The 17,079-nt window shown below is 38.4% G+C and overlaps 1 protein-coding gene across 2 annotated transcripts in view; it reads right to left on the bottom strand.

Moving 5' to 3' along the window:
- Window positions 1-17,079, bottom strand: part of plcb4 (phospholipase C beta 4) — a 76,020-nt gene that overhangs the window by 45,270 nt on the left and 13,671 nt on the right. For both annotated transcript variants that reach the window (XM_015394855.1, XM_015394845.1), the window contains exon 3: window positions 5,846-5,912. The gene's annotated coding sequence lies outside the window, so the exon portion shown is untranslated. The remainder of the gene's footprint in view (window positions 1-5,845; window positions 5,913-17,079) is intronic.

Raw genomic sequence — 17,079 nt, forward strand, 5'->3', positions numbered from 1 at the left:
CTGCCATCATCTGCTGTGGTAACAGCATCCGACCAAGTGACTTCAAAAAGAACATCAAGCTGATAAAGAAGGCCAGCTCTGTTATAGGAACTCCTCTAGAACCTCTGGAGATGATTTCACAAAGAACAACTGTTGAAACAACAACAGAGAGTCTTCAGTGAAAGGCTTCTACAGATCTGGTTAAAGAGTGTTGTAGAAGAATGTTGCTGCCTACAGCTATCAACATCTACAACGACTCACTGGATAAAAGAAAAACTGCAAAAACAATTTCCCTTTGGGATCAATAAAGTACTTTGGAGTCAGATTTAAATAATTGGCTGACAGAATAGTGATAAGACTACAAACAGTTTTGTCTGTCACAGTAATAATACCCATCTGTCCTTCTGTTGTATAAAAATCTAATTAATCAACTGAAAATTATGAAATAGAATGATTATCTGATGAAAAGCTCACGTATTTTTTTTTTTTTCTAAATTATGGTTGACTTTAACACTTAAGCTTTTCTTGTCATGACAAATGTACCGGACTTCTGGCTTCATTCTCATTTCTTCTGGCTTCAGACTGTTTTGTCTTTCCATCTACATGGTTACAAAATGTGAATTAATTTCTCAGCTAAAATAGCTAAAGCAATATTAGGCAGCTGAAAGAAAGAATGTGCCCCCCCCAAGTCCAACGAATCTCTACTACCATCCTCTTTCCCTTTTATAGTTGAGGCTCACTCATGCTCCTCAGCCACATGTTACATAATTAGCTTAAGCAAGAGAGGGAAACTCGCTACCTTTCAGCAGCACACAGACTGCAGCGCCCAGCTGTGGCCTGAAAGAACATAAATGCACCAACTAGCAGTTGGACATGAATGTTAGGGATAGTATATACATTTCCTACAGCAAACATTTCCCTTTAGCTTAGGATAAATAACTGAGTTCACTTTTTAAAGTCAGTGATGAAGGATTATCATTTTTTTTTTTTTACAAAACTTGAAAGCTGTTTAAACGGAGACATTTCAAGTATAATTATGCATATGTATTCAAGGAATATTAATGTAAAACAATATCAGACTTGATCAAACAGCTCACAGTTAATTAAGCTACATGACCAGAGGTCAGAAAAATCAGTAGTTGTAGAAAGAGGCAACAAGGCTGGATTTTTACAAAGTACACATTGAGTGTTTAAAACTATATTAAAAATAAAACTGTGAAAAATATCTTAATTAGGATTCTTTCTTATTTTTACAATTTGTTGGAAAGAACTTAAGATTCTTACTTTATGATGCTTGATCTTTATTACAACCATCTGGCTGATTTTTACATCTTTGTAATGTTAATACTTGATTAGTTTTATAAAAAGTACTTTATATACTTTTTTGTAGAAACATAATCAGCCCAATGGTGAGATTTTATGAGCTATCCCTCTGGCTGATCTCGTGTTTGTGTTAAAAAGTAGATGACAGCCCTAAGAAGAACAGGTCAGGTATGTCACAAACAACAAGAACGGCATAGAGATGGTGTGGGCATTAAAAACACACTATTTACCTATATATCAGTACAGCTAAGCTCATCACACACAGGAGACTGGGACATGCTGTGAATGTGGAGGTGTTTACCAGCCTCTGGAGCACCAAGTATTCAGACTGGTGATGCATTTCTTTCTAACAGCTCTGCCTGTTTACAGACAGTTACAGATGCTAAAGCCGGATTTACTTCTGAAATTATCAATCCTTAGTGCTCAATACATCCTCCGTATCTAGATTTCCAACCCATGTGAAATACCTCATTATAAACTATAGTAACCTTTGTAGGTGATATTGGTGTTAGATGAGAGGAACAGTGAGTGGTTAAAAAAGTGTAAAGCGAGACATAAAAAACACATTGAAAGTGAAGTTTATGTTTAAATTAGCACATAGAAAATTAATTTAGCTTTATGTGTGATAATAAGCATGTGGAATTAAACAATTTTTGTTTTAAACAAATATAACTGACAAGACCTGTTTAAGTTAAAAATAGCTTTACTGGATCACATCATAAAATTTTTGATTCAATGAAAATAATCTTTATGTTATAATAGTAATAGAACAGAACACAAAAATTAAAGAGAAATTTTGTTTTTATTTTATTTGTTGTTAACTTTATGCCAAGCGTAGTAAAAGTTCTCTCTAACCACTAATTATTTACATAATCACTTATCTATTGGGACTTAATTAGAGTTGGGAACATATATTTAGCTTCAAGTGGGATTTCTAAATCCCTGCTGGTGGATTTAACTGCCAGATTATTAGGAGTGGGACAGCAGGGAAATACTACAGCTTGTCTTGTATCCCCCACTTCCAACACACTACTAAAGCTTCAACACCGTTAATGCGTTCACCATTAAAGATTGTTGCATTGCTTTCATTTTGAAGAGAACTTGGATTTACATTAAATAAAACACTCAGACATTGCAAGAAATTATATGTTTTAAATCCTTTTCACTTTAACTCGCAAAGCAAAGAACATTCACAAACAACAGCTAAGGTTGCCAAGCTGGTCTGGCTGCTGACTCCCTGCTCAAGCTGTGGCATGTATGTTTCTTATTCTTGTCCTTCCGCCTAATATTTTTCTTTCCCTTATATCAAAGATTCCAATTGCTAAATGACGCTTGGACAAAAAGTTTTCAACAGAAAAAATGTTTTTAGTCGGCGAGGATAAATCCGGCTTCTTGTCCTCTTGAATTCTAATGACTCACCAACATTTACATCATAAAACATCTTTGGGGGGAAAAACACTTTGCTCTAACAACAAAAAAGTTGTTTTGGTTACAGAAAAATACATTTGAACATTATTTATCAGCCCTGACAAAAAATATAACCCACATTCCAATTTAAATAATTCAAAGAATGTTTTCATTTCAGACAATCTAGTAAAATTACTAATTTAACATCAGTGAAATCATCCAATAAGTCTTAATAAGCTCTTACATTTCTACAAAATATTTACATTATCTGCAAAAAAATGTGTAATACTTTTAGAAATATATGTAAATGTACATATGTCATTTAGAGAATGAATAGTTCTAGTGAGAATACTGACCCCTGAGGAACACCTCAAACAAGGTCCAAGCATCATGATTAACAAGACCCCATTTTCACAACCTGTTGCCTGCAACTTAAATAGCACTTCATCCCCTCCAAACCCACCACCAAAACCCACTGATATTTGCTTAAAACTCAATTTTCTTTTATTTATTTTTTTTTAGGATTTCTAGGCGAAAATATGAAAACATTGGTGGAAAACACTGTTGGTGCCCCTTATTTAATGAATGAAAAACCAACAATGGTCACAGAAAGAACCTGAATCTGATTTAAGTAATAAGAAATAACAATAATCTATAAAAATGAAGAAATGGAAGTCAGTCATGATTTCCAACAATGCTTTACCAGAATTATTTTAAAATGAACTCTATCAAACATGCCTGGACAAAAATGACCATACTCTTTCCTTAATATGTTGTTAAGGCAATAATTGCAATCCAAAGATTCCTGTAACTGTCAATGAGGCCTCTGCTCCTCTTAGCAGATATTTGGCCTTACTCCTCATGAGCAAACTGCTCCAGTTGTCTCAGGTTATATGGCTGCCTTTTCGGCATGTCTCGGCCCCTTCTAAAGATGCACAACAGGATTTAGGTCAGGGCTCATAGTAGGCCACTTCAGAGTCCAATGTTTTCATCTTAGCCATTCCTGGCTGTTTTTAGCTGTGTGTTTTGGATAGACACACAAGCACCAAGAATATTCTCATTCCAGAATAACTAATGTAGCTTGAGATCATTATGGTTTCATGCAGAATATGCTGTGAACAGTGAGTTAATTCCTAGATGAAGTTAATTAACTGGCCTTTGTGAAAAGATGCTGAGCAAAATTAACAAATGATTCCAAAATGACTATGTTACATCATGGGGTCAGAGGTGCACTGCTCCGTGCACCACTGTGCTGTGACATTCTAATTTAGACCGGATTAGGAGGTCAGAAGGCTGACCCCCAACAGAAGGCTGATCGAAGTCAGGTGTACCCAAATATGGATAAAATACTTGAGATATATAAACACACAAGTATGCTGTGTAACCAAAGAGATCAGCACAGATGGTTCAGAAATCTATCCAGAAATATTAGGGGAAGGAGATATTTTTTGGTTAAAGTTAAATAGGTGCATATTTCTGCAAGTATTAAGAATATCTTAGGGGTAGTAAAAAAAGGGGACTCCAGAAGCAAAAAATAGAAGGTAGAGGTTTGAACCAGACAGGAGGAGGACAGAAGGAAAGACTGGGAGCTGCTGAAAATTAAGGGAGTTTTCCCACTGCCCAAATAAGTACCTATCAACAGAAAACCTGTGCCCCGCTGAGCTGTGGATAAGGCAGCCAGCAGAAAGAAGCTATGGAAATAGAACATGTCCATATAGAGAGGGAAGCCAAGGAGAGAGGGAAAAAGACGGGCCAGGGGTTAAATGCTTCCCCAGAATGTGAGTTTTGCTCTACCATGAACCCAGTAAAGAGAGCCCCCCCCCCAGTCCCAGCAGGCTAACACCCTGAGGGTCTTCTGTGAGCATGACTGAGCACAGGCAGCTGAAAATTTGCTCAGAAATGTACACTATTCCATGATCAAGTGCCGTGTTTACAACTGATTTGAAGACCAGTGGCACACAGTCATGGGAGTTTTATGAACCCTTAAAAAACAGAATTATTCTTCTCCTGTCAGAAGAAGTGAGTTTTTAAGTACTGATCAAACATAGAGAGAAAAAAGGGAAAAGCAAGAGGAGGAAAACCTTTCTTGACAAACAAAACACCCCACAGATGTTGCGCTCTTCTCTGATGCCCCTGGTCTCCATAGCAACCCTGCAGGACAGTAATAGCCTCCAGCTCGGCCGAGTGCAGCGGCGTCACAAAGACGCGCACTCACATTAATCCTCTGAATGGGATCCCAGTGTGTATTTATAGCTATGAAGGGACTAGCAAAGACCCGCAGGGACCCACCAGTCCCACCGCTCTCCCTGAGGTATTACCAGAGAACATGCATCTGCTAAAAAACTGACTCCAGTATTCTGCCATTAAAAAGCCTAGACCAAAGACAGACGCACACAGACACACAAACAAACTCACACACCCACCTTTTAAAAGAGATCTGCCAACTCTCAGGGTTCTAGTAAACAAGCCCAGTAATTGGCAATAACAGATAGCGGGAATTAAATATTAAAGCTGGCTTGTGTTTTGTCTGGTACGTGCAAAGAACATTGATGGAAAGGGCTTAAGAAATATCTACATTTGTTTTAACATTAATCCATGATTTGAAAGAAACTTTTAACCAAAACCCCCTGCTCCATCTGTCTTCATTTTTTCAGTATCCTCAGGTATTTTTAGACAATAGTTGTTTAACTTAATATTTTATTGGATACAGTTTAGATAAGGAACCTCAAAAAACAGCAACAGATACAGACTACTGTACCAAGAACAAATTATATAATTAATAAGGATACATTTTTTTTCCATACATCCAAGTAGGAGGCTGTATATTCCATCAGAAAGGAAACCTGTTTTTTTTTCTTAAACACAATAAATCCATTTTATTCCAATACACTGAGGAAAGTATATTTAATCTCCTTTCTCTACCAATCACAGAGACCAACATACACCTTTTCCACTGTTGTTTGCCATAATGACCACTTTACATCATGCCCTTTTGTGAACATTAACAAGAAATTGTGCTCCATTTTGTAAAGGTGAGAGCAATTTGCAGTGCAAGCCAGGCAGTGAACCGATGATTACGTAAAAGACTGAGAGAGCATCTGTGATGATAGCAGGAGGTGGATCTGAGAGTACTTACCGGGTGACAGACAGTGGGTCAGAACACTGAGGGGCGGGGAAACACTGGAAGAGAGCACCGGTCCACTCTAAAGAAAAAGGAAAAAAAAAGACATTTGGTAAAGTGAATTACAAGCATCTGATGTGCCAACTTCTTTGTTAAGCTTCATTTTGTACACTTTCAACAGCATTACAAACAGTCGTGATGGCCTTAGGGAAGACTCACACACACACACACACACAGCAAAGTAATCACTGGCTTTAAGTGATTCTCTTCATCCTATTTGGCCAGAGCAGATTTTTAATTATTCTACTGGCTTCTCCTAAATAAACCTTTAATAGGAATCTGCCTTCTTTAAGAAAGGAAGTCTTCATTAAACTGAGAGCTGGAAATGAGCAGGAGATTTACATAAACCTTGCTGTTACATTAGAGCGACAGGTACATTGTTGTCTGCTAAGAGCCTAACAGGTAAGCCAACATGGGGATCAAAGGGACAGGCCGATCACAGTGTGATTAACCAAAAAGTGGGGAAAGTACAAATATAAAAAGGAAAAAAATCCTTCTGCTAAGGGGATATTTTATAACCTTAAAACTGCCACAAGGACTGGAGAAGTTTCTTAAGATATTCACTAACTTTCAGAGATCTGGATTCTGCTCCTCTGAACTCATCTTCAATGCCCTGTTTTGGTGAACAAAGAGCAGGACAGGAACTGACCAGTAAAGGTTTCATTACACAGTCGCTTTGTAAGATAAACGTTGCCAGATAAGCATAGACGCTGCAGGAATCTGAGCATTTTCAAAGTTCTGGATTAGACAGTTTTTTCTTCCGTTTTTCTTTAAATGAAGGTGAGTAACAGAAGGGCTCACTGTTCATCACACACAGCATTGCTCAGTACATTAAAGTAATTCATGGACTTATTTGAGAGAATAACTTAGTCATAATATTAAAAAAAGCTATTTTTATGTGAATACCATCATTAATTACAACAACATTGTTAATTAGGCTGTCCTTTGGGTATTTTATATGTGTTCATGTTCAGCGTCATGCATTCTGAAAATAAGGTAGCCATAAAAAAACAGTAAAACCAATAAAAGAGCAAATGAGATAAAATATCCAACTATAGGTGTACAGGAGCATCATTTAATGGGCACTACCATAAAGCATACCAGGGAACCCATTTGTGTTAAAATAACATTTTGGAGCTGGTCACACAGCATTTAAGGATTTATTTTTAACCACAATTTTTTCATTTTTATCTGTATAAATCTGACCGTACTGTGCAGGTACCGGACATTAACAAACAAAAACAAAACAAAAAGAAATTGTAGCGTTTAAGTTAATTACATGCATAATCTTAGCATCACTACTTGTTCATCATCTAGTTTTATTGCCCATCACTGTTTTGTATGAGGAAGAAAACAAAGGAGCGAATGGAAGTGCTAACAGCCATAACAACGAACTCCTGATAGGGAGATTTATTGAGGCCACGCATGTCGCAGAACGCTGCCATTGGCGCGTTCTTACGGCTGCCAAGGGCCCCACTGTAAAGCAGATCCCTTATAGCGCCGCCTTTATCTCTGAGTCACATTGGGGAGGGAGAGGGTAAAAAAAAAACAGATTTCACACTTTATCTTTGACAGGATACAGTTTGAGAAATCAAAAAACACCTCACCACAAAAAAAAGAAAATAAAACAGTATTGGTTTTTCAGGCAAAAACTCAACTACAACCATAGACAATATATTTTCAAGTCAACTGGATGGGAACAGACCAGGAACCAAGACACACAAATTTGCAGCCATCCAGATGGACGAGCCAGAGGGCTTCTGTAGAACATTTTTTTATAGATAGAAGAAAAAAGGTGTTTGACGACGACAACGAGAAGGTTACATGCAGGGACTGAAATAATAAAAAACTTTTAAGCTATGTAGGGCCTACCAGTATTACTGGTATTTTGATTTAGATGCCATATAACAATAGGACGACTACTCCAAATTCTTGAACCTCATTATAAATATAGATACAGTTGAAACAAGAAAAAGGGCAAATGCTCAAACAGCACAATGATTCCAAACACACCTTAGCCTGTGTACAAAATGATGACCTACTGTGGTCTAGAACAGTAATCGTGCTCCTTAAAGCTGTTTAGAATGTTTTAGGCATCTCATGTTGATGCACAGCTGATAAAAATTGGCATAGAGATGCTTAGAGAGAGTTTTTAAATTAGATTAAGTTAAGGTGTTTTTTTGGCTTGTTTTATTTTGCTTTATTCTATTCTATGTTTCAGACATTGTTTTTACTCTAATTGTTAGTAAACAAATGTCGGCAGTAAGTCGGACCTGTTTCCAGTGAGGGTTGGACCTCACCAAGGTTGCCCTTTGTCACCGATTCTGTTCATAACTTTTATGGACAGAATTTCTAGGCGTAACCAAGGTGTTGAGGGGATCTGTTCTATGGTCTCATCTATGGTCATGAGCTTAGGTCATGACCAAAAGAACGAGATCCCGGATACAAGCGGCTGAAGTTAGTTTTCTCTGTAGTGTGTCTGGGCTCTCCCTTAGAGATAGGGTGAGGAGCTCAGTCATCCGGGGAGGACTCAGAGTAGAGCCGCTGATCCTCCACATCGAGAGGAGCCAGTTGAGGTGGCTCGGGCATCTGATTAGGATGCCTCCTGGGCGAGGTGTTCCAGGCACATCCCACTGGGAGGAGGCCCAGGGGGAGTTCCAGGACAAGCTGGAGGGACGATATTTCTCGGCTGACCTGGGAGTGATTCCCTTTGAGGAGCTGGCCCAAGTGGTTGGGGAGAGAGACGTCTGGACCTCCCTACTGAAGCTGCTACCCCAGCGACCCAACCCCCGATAAGCGGAAGAAGATGGATGGATGGATCTTAGTAAACATGTGTTTCTTATAATTATTATAACATAACCTATCTAGCAGTACTATATATGCGCAATGCAGGAGTAATGCAGCCAAGCAAGTCACAATTTCTCCAGTGGAGTTGTAAAAAGAAAGAGGAAAAGCTATGACCACATAGATCACATGGCAGACTGCAAAAAAAACACTTAGGACACTAAAAAGGAGAAGATAAAGTATCACTATGAACACTTGGGATATATTATTTTATTTTAACATACAAAAATTTTGTTTTTGGTGGGATTTGTTTTAAAGGAAAGTACGAGACAAGGCTCTGTTAATGAAGGGATGAAATTAGCTTCTGCTGCACAATAAGGCAGCCTGAGAAATTTACGTGAGCATTTTGACAGACCCCTTAATCATTTCAAGCTTGTGCACCCAGTTCTTGTTTTCAAAAACTCTAATGTTATGTCATCAACCCGACCCCCAAAATAGAATGAACTGCGTCCATCAGGCTCTTATAAATGCAGTTAATGGAAACTTCTAATAAGTTCCAATACTGATGTGCTTCAGCAACTAATCATGGGCATGAAAAATTCAAAGTATTCAGCTATCTGATCCACTTTCTACTGGGTTGTGTATTTTTAGATGGGTTTATTGCAGGTAACATCCAGCAGTGCTGAAATAGTACCTTTGATTAGACCAAAAGCTAAGAGGCTAGTAATCTCCCCCCTGCCTTTCACAAGATTTAAATGGAGCAAACAGTGGCAGGTCTACCATCATCACTCGGCAAATGGCAGCTCAGTAGGGAAAATACAAGGGTGGGGGGGAGAGACTGAAAGGACAGCTAGTACACATAATCCCAGAGGCATCATAAGATGTGATATGGCAGGGGAACATACATTTTCCATTCACATTAGTTAAAAAAAGTAGCCTAAAAACAAAACCTTTAGAATGTTTTATGTGTGATATTGATTAAGTGATGCTTGGCTAAATAATTGCAAATATGGATTGCTGCATTTGTTGCTGCATTCAGCAACAAATTTTTACATCAGTCCTACTTTGCACAGAATATCAAAATAAAAACATTTTTCATGTAAAATTGATATATATGATTTTCTTTTTCTTTCCACATAACAACAGAAGATTTCGGAGGGTGCAGATAAGAATAGTTTCCATCTTGGTACTGTTAAGTGTTTATCAATTGTTAGCAGCCCTTCTCTTGACCTTAAACCTATAAAAGTACTGAACTGAAAGAAGGTCAGTCCGATGATTTTTTTCTGTTGATCTAATTGTTGTTGTTTTTTAAGTTAAAGACAAACATAACAAATTATGAAAGATTATAAAAAAAAGAAAGACAAGAAAAAACACCAGCGCAGTTATAAAGCAAAGCCCAATTTAACAAGTCCGTGTAGCTTCTCAAACCAGAGCAGATTGAGAATGGTCATACGCCTATAATAAAATAATAAATAAATAAATCAAAATAAATGAATAAAAAGAAACAATAAATGCTGTGGGGTGGTGTATATGCTGACTAAGGCACTGAGAGGTGATTCTCAGAGAGAGATCTGTAAAGTTTGTTGTTCATTAAGAGGTGAGAATGATGAACTTTGCTTTCCTGCACTTGCTGTCCCTCGTTATTTTGTTTTTTGCATGGCTCAAAGAGGATCACTACTTTATCTGTTTTCTGTCCTCCTGAATTCCTATGATGGGTAATGGGTATTCTTTTTTTTATATTTCATTCTTTGTTTTTGCACGGCCCTGTATTCACTATGCACAGCTCCAAAACTGACTTCTTCCCAATGGGTCTATATCAGTCGGACTCAAGCAGCCTCCTTGTATAAAATCGTATTGTGTGATCATCCCCATTCACTTTTAAAGTGGGCTAGACGCCATGCCCTCGTCCGACATGATTTTCTGTTGGACCGGTAGCAAAATTGGATTTGTTGTGTTCAGGTCATCACAGCTTTCGTGCACAACCAAGAAAGCACCCTTCCAGGCAGCAGTAAAATTCACAATCAATGGATTCTGGAAACAGCACTGAAGGCAATTAAAATTATGAAAACCAGGAACCAAATATGTGAATGCCTGAAGAGAAAAAAAAAAGGAACTTTTTTTTTTATTAATTTTGATTTATGGCTAAACCGCACAGCCCAAGAACAGGTCACAGGGCATAAACAATATATTGCCTCTTTTTATATAGTGTTTGTAAATATCTGATTTCAACAGTCCATAAAGGGAAATGTAGTTACTGTGAGAGGTAGCATATGGTGAGCCACTATGCACCATAAAGACATTTGTTTTTATATTATAAAGTTAATGGAATTTTCACAGCTCCCAGAGTGTGATTTTATAGACTGTTTTAGAAGTGAAAAAAATGAAAGTTCAAGTGCTAACAACATATGTTCTCTCTACAGGAAAGCGACCGCAGCCAAAGGCTGATGCCCGGCTCTCTGTGGGTTTCAGTGTGAGCTGCTCCATGAGCAGCACCTGCCAAGGTACAGAGAGGACATGCTCATTCTGTCCCACACGTCAGCTATGCTCATCCTCAATATTGCTCCTTTGAGAGTCTCAGTGAACGCACATCAAACAACATCAACTCCCTGACCAGTGGAGCACCATGAGAAAACCCCTCCCTTTGTTTATCATGCAGCTGTGTCCCAGCAAGAGGAGGAGGTCTGGCTGGACACTGATTAATGAATACAAGAAGCTCTGCCCCAAATATACTAAATTACCATATCTTAAACTCTTGGATATAACACTTTTTATTTCCCAAGGCGTACAACCAAAGACGGACCATAATGTGAGGGATTTTACATTTGACTACATCTCAGTATGACTTTTACGCCACCAAAAAAGCAGATTTTTTAGCACAACAATTGTAAACAGAAAGGGTCCCATCCGAGTGTTTGTTAAAGAGAACCAACCAAAACAGGTCCATTCAGTAATTTAAATGATCAAAATTACTGGACACAGGAGTGGATGGCCCATCTGTCTTTTAATTAATCATTTAAATTCTGGGGTAGATTCACAATTGCACTTTTCCAGAAAGACAATGATTTCTGCAAAAACAAAGAAAGATAAAGAAAAAGATTAAACTCTGGTGTGAATCCCAGGCGCCATGTTGTGAGAAAACCTCTGGGCCAAAACCATCCTATAGTGAGGCATGGTAGTGGCAGCATAATGCTATGGGGATGCTTTTCAGAAGCAGGAACTAGCAACAAGGGAAGATAAATGCAGAAATGTTCAGCAACATCCGTGGAATATGGCTTCATTTTTTAAAAGGACAATGACCCCAGATCTCAGTGTAGTGCCTTCAAAATAGCTCTGTAAACATCCTGCAATGTGCAAGCCAGAAACTAGGCTTTAATCAGATTGAATATGTCTGAAGAGATCTGAAAATGTCTGGGCACAAACACCTCCCATCCAGACTGATGGAGCTTAATATGTACCGCAAATAATGGGGCAAACCGCCCAGAGGTGGGTGTGATAAGCTGCTGGCATCATGTTCAAAAAGTCTGAAGGCTGTAAATGCTGCCAAAGGGGAATTAACAAAAGGCTGTGAATATTTAGAGGCAGTAAATCTGAATTCCTAGTTTTCTATTTGTAATAAATTTGCAATGATCTCAAACTAAGTTTTTTCAAATTGTCATAATGGTAACATACTGAGGAAAGGTATTTCATTCTGTCACTCCTTTTTATTTTGTACACCTCCTACTTCTAGTACAAGACAGATTCCTGTCATCTACAGAATTACTGGGATGACTCTACAGGAGTCGGGTGTATTAGAGATGCACGCTCAGGAGGCAGTTAACCGCATTGTGGCATGGTGTAGAAAGAAAAGTATTCTGATCCTGAATGTCAATAAGACAAGAGAGACAACTGTAGATTTCAGAAGAAAAAGAAACAAGTCAAAAGATCATGGCAAAAAAGTGAAGGATTATAAATAACCTGGTGTTCACCTGGACAAAAGATTCAATTGGAGGCGAGTCATGTGCTGGACACCTGTTTCGTGGTAGGAGAAAGTCATGGATTGAAACCACAAAAGTTTTCTGTCAAACCGTTCTTGGAGTAAAACAATTTTTTTTTTTATATACAGAAATGCCGTCAGAGAATCTGCTCAGTTGTGAGCAACTACAACACAATAATTAAACAATAATTTTAATGTTCTATTTCAATAGTGGAATAGTCCACAGCATTCAATGGTGAAGCATTAAGGAAGGAAAACAACGCAGAGAAGATATTTTACCTTCTGTGATATTACACACTCATGCTTGTAACATCAGCAGGGCAGAAACTGGCTTTTTTCCTTCTTTTCCTTTCAGAAAAAATACCAGCAGCTTGTTTTTTGGGATGAGGAATTCTGTGCTCTAGCGTTTATTTTACATAAACATAAGTTATTATGTATTGGCATTTGTCTAAATGCATGCATAGTGCATCATTTAAGTGTGAGCAAACTCCATCAGTGGCCAGACAAGGTTTGCTTACTAAAGTTATTTTGGCAGATCTTCCTTTGTGCATAGTGACACAAAGGCCCCTTTATCCAACGTGGCACACACATTTAGCAAATGCTGAAAGCTTTTTGAATTTCTCCCTTATCACCAGTTTACACCACGTCCATTTCTGGATTTCAACCGAACGAACTCCACAGTAATTACCCAACCATTATAGTCAATAAGAGCGTGTACACTGCCTCTGCAGCGCAGCACAGGGCAGTGCAGCATGATGGTGTGTGTACAGCCATCTGCCAAAACAGCTTTATCAATCTCGAGTCTATCTTTGCTGTAGGAGCCAATTCAGAGTCTGTCTCAGGAGTCTGCAACCTGCAGCTCTGGAGCTGGATGTGGCTATTTGGACCATCAACAACAGCTCTTACTGGCTTCAGAATGTCATCAGGATGCAGTGCTTGAATTTCCCTTTTGAAATTAGGTAGGAAATCCCCTCTTATATTTTTTTTGGGGATCATTAGTTAATGACAACAGATATTCTGTTGTGCTAATCACACCCTAGATTAATATGTTGCTTTCATTTTCAATCTTTTGTCTGCCTGGCTGTTGTTTCAGCTGCTTTCTCTTGCCCTTTCCCTAGCATCATCATCTCCTGTGGGAGAAACACTGTCAGAGTGGCGATGCAAAGTTAAGGTGATATAGCTATGGCTGGTAAAGGGTACAGGACCCTACATGTTACAGATGAAGCAGCTCATTCATTGTAGCTTGAGCCAGTTAGGCTGAAACGTAGCTTTCATCTGCTTAGTTATATCCTCCTGTTGGAGGATCGGCAGTATCTGGGTCAATCCCAACATCACTGGTTCTGGCATCACTTTTGATTTGTGTTGTTTTTTAGAAGCTGATTCCTCTGTTGATACGACGATAGAGTTGCCTTTTAGCCAGTGATCAGTATTTGGAATATTTTAAAGGTTCAAGACATTAAATATGAAAGCCACTGGTTTGCTAGCCAAAAATTAAACTGTGCTCTAAGAGAAGAAGAAAAAAGAAAAGAAGAAGAGCACGCTCCAGCTAGTAGCAGAGATGTTCTTCTTTGTTTAAATCCAAAAACATCTATTTTAGTAGCTACACATCGTCATGATTTTTTTTACAAGGGATTTTCCTTCATTATAAAAACTGGATTTGCGAGGATGGATCAGATAATGCGCTACCCCCGGTATCCCACAATGAAAGGCTGCATTTCACAAATTATTCACTGACAACATGCTAATATCTCTGAAAGGTGTCCCAATAATAATAAATACGCATATTTAAATATATGTGTATATTGGTAATTTAATTTATTTGATTAATTACTGGGCAATAAACATTGTCTAGGTAATAAAAGCTAAACATTTAAACATTAAATCCACTAAAATAAGCAAAACATATAAGCTGTCTATACTGAGAGTGCTCATCCACTGTAGAAAAAGGAAAAGCTAATTATATGTAAAGTGATTTAACTTCAAAAAGATTAATTGTTTTAGTTCAACTTCGGTATTTTTCACAGGCTTTTCTTGTGTGATAAGTAGTGTTGCACCGATACTGATACCAGTATCAGGCGGGGGCCCAATCCAGCACTAAAATGGCGGTATCTGTGATTACCAACAAGTAGGGCACCGATACCATTTTGAGAGCCAAAAGTTTATTGAACCATTGTAACCCATTCCAGGTAGGCAATAAATAGTTCTACTGGATTCACTTTGTATTCGTCTTTTTCCTGCTTCACAAAGGTAGTCAGCAGCTGGACAAAGCCATTATTTTACATCCAAGTAGTATGCAGTTCTTTATATATACACACACACACACACACATCAATTTCAAACAGATGGCATCGGTATAGTATCGGCCAATACTGCACAGCCAGGTATCGGGTATCGGTATTGGGGCCAAAAAAATGGCATCAACACAACAGCGGTAAGTGCCTGGTTTTCAGAGCACCTCCACAGTAAATCAGGACTGAGGCTAAAAAGGTGCAGAGCAAAGCAGAGCAGAGCAGAGGAAAAAATGCTGCGTAAAGGTGGCGTTGAGGTTGTTCCTTGCCACTCTTTTGTGATTCTGAACGGTGTTGAAATTCACAAATCCTTTGACTTAATTATTGGATTTGTGAGAATTTAAATAGCCCTATGTGTTTTATTTCAAGTCATGTTTTACTTAACCAAGGTTTAATCCATGCAACTGTTGGCAAACTGAGTAATTGAACATTACTCAATATAGTCTAGTTTAGATCAATAAATAACACATGCTAGTCAAGGGCAACCCTTCATACAACATAGCACAAACATGCACAACTAACTATTTCATATTCATCAATACGAATCCTAATTACCTGATGGCTGTAACCATTTTCCTCCTTACTATGCCCAGATAGGGTAAAGCCTAACAAAACATCCCTCTCATGATCTTGATCTCATAAATCTTCCAGGAATTTAGCTATATCTCACAGGTTTGAATAGAAAAGCACACAGTGAGAGCAAAGAACGTGGATAAAATTAAAATAGAGGCCGAGTCAAAAGTGAGGTATCCTGAGAGACGGAGTCAACAACGGAAGAAGAGTGAAGAGCAGCCAAACAATAAGAGAGAGGCAGAGACACCAAAACATCTCACATACACTTTGACTTTTCAATTTTCTCTTTTCTGTGTGATGGTGTCAGGAGCCAGCTCCCTGGGGGCTAAAGGGAGACAGGCAACCAGAGCGAGTAAAACGTAGGCAGAAAGAAAAGGTGAGAGGGAAGATTTTTTTTTTTCCTGCTTAGTGAGTCATAGAGAGGCAGCACAGGGAGAATATAGCTTCTTTCGCCTTGGAGAATGATGGACGATTGTCCTTAACGAGGACAAAATTAGGCTGGGGTCTCGCAGGACATGCACATCTCTCACACACAGGGAGAGCACTTCTCCCTTTCCACTATTATTCTGGCTAATTAGAGGATTACATTAGCAGGAACCAATAACCGGAAGCCATTCAACCCCAGCTTATACTTGTAGCCATTAGAAGGTATAATTTGTGCTGGTATGACATGGAACGCTGTAGAGATGAAGCCTCTGCACAGAGCTGCAGACATGCAGGCCTTCAATCTGTAACACAGGATCATCTGTATGTCTAGGTAATTCCATTTGGGCTGACTGTCTTACATGAATATTCCAATTATGACTCAGTGGATACAGGGCATGATGACTGCAGATGGAGCTTTAATTCATACACTGTATAGCATGCGGTGTATGGAGGGCTGTGTATTGAAGGAGACTGGTTGGGAGCAAAATAGGACCTTATTTCTATGCTGTTGTTGTTTTTTTTAAAGTCATGTCTGTTTCAATAGAGAGCTTAAATACCATCCCTCCAGTTAAAAATATTACAATACAATAATATTGTTGTTTTTAGGAACTGTATTAAGTTAATTCAAAAATAGTGGAACAATGCTGGAACTATACCCTCTCAAAAGCCAATAAATGTTTGTTAAATTTTTTTGAAATGGTGGCTTTTCAACTATTTTAAACAAAAGCAACTCGCTTTCTGTGAATTTGCCCCATTTTTAATAAATGTTTTGTATTTTGTTTGTTGAATAAATTTTTCTTGTAGCTACGGCTGTCAGAAAGACCTAAACAGCCCTGTCAGTTGTTGGATAGCCCTCCCATGAGGGAATACTGCATCAGATGATTATAGGGATGCTCCGATCAGGATTTCTGCCACTAATCCCGGGAGGGCTGATCACAGACAATACCGATCACTGCCATCGCATGGATTGGCTGTTCATTTTTTGATTTAAGTATAAATGCTACAACAGGCTATGTCAGCTTGCAATATTCTACCATAAAATCACCTATTTTAGATCTATCTATCTATCTATCTATCTATCTATCTATCTATCTATCTATCTATCTATCTATCTATCTATCTATCTATCTATCTATCTATCTATC

This window comes from Cyprinodon variegatus, unplaced genomic scaffold (assembly GCF_000732505.1).
Source record: "Cyprinodon variegatus isolate N-32 unplaced genomic scaffold, C_variegatus-1.0 Scaffold25, whole genome shotgun sequence".
NCBI classification, from domain to species: Eukaryota; Metazoa; Chordata; class Actinopteri; order Cyprinodontiformes; family Cyprinodontidae; genus Cyprinodon; species Cyprinodon variegatus.